At 43.2% G+C, this 3,546-nt stretch overlaps 1 pseudogene across 4 annotated transcripts; it reads right to left on the bottom strand.

Annotated features, from left to right (window-relative positions):
- Nucleotides 1–274: 274 nt before the first annotated feature.
- Nucleotides 275–3,036, bottom strand: LOC103712396 (F-box/kelch-repeat protein SKIP11 pseudogene; annotated as a pseudogene). Of its 4 annotated transcripts, XR_015987069.2 has the most exons (3): nucleotides 2,794–3,027; nucleotides 2,547–2,689; nucleotides 275–2,426 (listed from the first exon to the last, which is right to left on the bottom strand). The product of XR_015987069.2 is annotated as an F-box/kelch-repeat protein SKIP11 pseudogene, transcript variant X2 (transcript). The 4 variants fall into 4 exon arrangements; XR_016413183.1 differs by having other exon boundaries at nucleotides 275–2,689; nucleotides 2,794–3,036; XR_015987071.2 differs by lacking the exon at nucleotides 2,547–2,689 and having other exon boundaries at nucleotides 275–2,114.
- Nucleotides 3,037–3,546: the final 510 nt, after the last annotated feature.

The following is a 3,546-nucleotide window of genomic DNA, read 5'->3' on the forward strand; positions in this document are numbered from 1 at the left end:
ACTCTTAAAACAGTAATTTTATCACAGCCATACATGCAGCTCAGAATGATGCATCAAACATAACATTATTAATTATCAAATTTTAGAAAAGAAAGAAAGAGATAACAAAAGGAAGTGGTCATGCACACACTTCACATGCAGATAACAAAAAGATAAGATCCACCCAGATAAATCACCTTAAAATATATCAAACAATTTAATTCTTCAGTCAATATTGATATAGTAAATGGAAATATATGGTGAAACACCATTAAACATAAGGATAATGCTTCGGTTGATCAAAAAACTAACATACATCACACATCATACTACTATAATCAAAATGGTCGCACCTGTTCCTTAATTTATCACAAAGGATATAAAAAAAATAAGAATCATATAAGGCTACTCTGTGAAGCTAAAAGACCCCATCAAGGATTGAGGAAAATCTAAAAAAAATGTAGCTTGCGAACATATTAACCTAACATTCTCATGCATGTCTCATAACTTCGAAATCATGAGTGGGCTTCCAAATGCAAAATAAATGAAAGGGTAGAAACAGAAAAAAAAAAAACATTAAATTTAAGAGTTACATAGACAGGAGAGCTCTATTGAATCTTCAGTTCAGCTGGAATCTCATAAAAGATAGAAATTACCCATAGGCAAAATCAGCGATCTATGCCCTGGAATGAAGCCGGCCGTTTGAATTCTTCATGTCAAGAAGTACAGTACAGTTGTCATAAATCAGACAAATCAGCAGCCCATCACAGCACAGTTATAGACGAAACTCCCCGATTGCTTGCTGGCAATGATGTTCCACTCTGGTGGTCCCTCATTTGGGATCCATGAATTGAGCTCAATTGTCCCTCCCATGGATCCCCTTGGCCCGCCAATCACAATTAGCCGCTCGCCACATGCCCTGAAGGCAAGGCCCCAACCATTCATCGAAACAGACCTCTCAGGCAATTTACCCAGAGTGATCCATGCATTATTCTCCTTGTCATACTTCCTTACCTCCTTCTCAGCATAATCTGCTGCATAAAGCTCATTGTTCACCACAGCTACAAGTGGAGGTGCACCACTTGCAACATTTAGCCCAGCAGACATATTTGGAATCAGCCTCCAAGAACGTCTCTCCAGATCATACTCTTCCCCGCTTGTCAGCACCTCAGTATTGCTACACATTCCACCAATTACAAAGAACTTTCCATCCATGAAGACCCCTGAACATAACTTTCTTGCCTGAATCATATCTGGCAGAGTTTCCCAAGTTTGAGTCTCAGAATTATAAAGCTCTGCTGAGCTAAGTATGGTACCCCCGGCGTCAGTGCCACCGGCTATAATAGCCTTCTCACCAAGGCTAGCAGATCCAAATAGACATCTAGGTGAATTCATTACTATTCCAGGGGACCAAGTGTTAGTCAGCATACTATATCTCAGTACAATATGGGAAGTTACCTCCTTTCCAAAAACAAGGAGCTCGGTGCCCACGGCAAGGGATTCCTTATCCAAGCACATGAAACATTCATTGGGAGGCATCTTTGGAATGGTAATCCAACACCTGCTGTAGGGATCATATGCTTCCCATTCAAGGACATTGCAGGAGAAATAGACCCAGTACTCAGTAATCCCCATCTGCCGTCGTAGCCTATAAAGCTCGCCACTTCGAATCAGGGAGCGGAAGCTCCGGTTCAGGGATGCAATGGCACCGTAATTGGAGCGAGAGCAACGAAGAAGGCAGTTAATTGTGATATCCCTGCCGAGTGGGTTGATGAAGGCATATGGATCATCATAGTCTCCATTGCCGCCCTGGTGATCGGACATATCCAGGGCCCGTTCTGTGTCTTTGATATCAGGGGTGTCAGGACACTCTGGCGACTTCTTCCTCTTGCCCCTACCACCTTGCTCTTGATCTTCCGATTCCTCGCTCGGCGGGCGCTTGCTGCTCGAGGACTCAAGGAGGTGGTGGGTCATGTAAATCCACTTCGATTCTTGCTCACAGGAGCTCGGCAATGCTCTTGAGATCAAGCAGGACTGGCCCTCCAACATGTCAGCAGCGCCAAAACCAATCAAGGGCTTAATATTACTGATTGACAGCCCTTGAGACCGCCTTTCCTCTCTTCCAAAGTATCAATCTATCAGGAAGGCAATACGGGAAGAGCCTTCAACTACGCTGAAGCGTCCAAACCTCAAATGGGACTACAAAGGAGAAAATACAGCCCAACCAAACTCTAGAAAAAAAAGATTTCCTTTCAAACTTATTGGTGAGATGAGATCTAGAACCCTCGTATCCTGATTAAATTCATGCATCAAAAAAGCAAACAAAAACCATAAAAATCGAATCTTTTCGAGTATTTTGATGTGTCCACCACCCAGACTCGGCGAATCACCGATTCGGACGGCCAAAAATGCAACCTTTCAATCGAATCAGATCGATCTCACAAAGGCTTCATACCAATAAAAAGAAAAAAAAAAAAAAAACAGGAGATCAAAACATCGAAACGAAGAAACAAGCACAGAAATTAGCCAAAGGAGATGAATCAAAGGCCCTAAAGAAACGAGATTACCACAAGGAGATCTCGCGAGTTCCGCCAAAAACACGCAGAAAATTAGCCAGCAAAATTCTCCATTCCCCCAGATTCGATCTCGTAACACCCAATAAAATAAAAATTTTTTAGCACCCCAGATCGAGATTAAGCCCCAAGACTACCTAAAAACAAGGAAAAAAGCCAAATGAAAAATCTCTCCTTTAGACCAAGAAGAATGAGAGGAGAGCAGAGAGATCTTAGGGAGGAAGGAAACGCGGAGACTTACGGATTGGGATTGGGGGGCGGAGGAGAAGAAGAGGAGTGGGTAGGTTGGTCGGAAGCGGAGGCCCTGTTTGGGAACGAGTCTCCTCTCCACCTTCTCCTTCTTCTCCTTCTTCTTCCTCTTCCTAAAATACCCTTCTCCGTCTTCTCCTCTTCTTCACGCTTCTTCCCTTCGACCCTCCCCTCTCTCTCACTCACGCTCGAAATCTAGAGTTTTGGGTCAGCCTCGGGCTCTCGCTGTCCCTTTATCCCTTTTTTTTTTTCGTTTTTATTTCTTTTAAACCCCTAATTTTTGTTTTTTGATTTAATTTTATTCCACTAGGAAGGAGGTGTTGGATTATTTTCATAGTGAAGTGGCAGAATTTTGTAGTTTGGCGTAGAGTGGGTGCACGTCGGCCTTTGAGAGTAGTGCTCGACCTACACGACTTTAAACCACCGCGTGGGAGGCGATGGAATCGGGGCGGACTGATAAGTTTCCTCTGCGCCGCGGAGGAGAATAGCGCCTCCGGAGCGGATTCTCGCGGGTCTACGCTTCTCTTTTAGTTCATGGTTGGTCGGCGGTCCGAAACGGCTCGCTTGCGTTTGTCCTGAACTCCTTTTTTTCTTCTTCTTTTTTCTAATTTATTTTCTTATTATTTTTTTATTTTTGTTTATAATTTTTTTGAGATGCACGGGAAGAGGGGATTGGAGGTTGTTTTCCGTACGCCTCTCACACTCTCTCTCAGGTTTGGGAAAGGTATTTTTTTATTTTAAAAAA

This window comes from Phoenix dactylifera, chromosome 5 (genome assembly GCF_051530095.1).
Source record: "Phoenix dactylifera cultivar Ajwa chromosome 5, Ajwa_hap1_PhDact_Kaust_v1.1, whole genome shotgun sequence".
Lineage (NCBI taxonomy): Eukaryota > Viridiplantae > Streptophyta > Magnoliopsida > Arecales > Arecaceae > Phoenix > Phoenix dactylifera.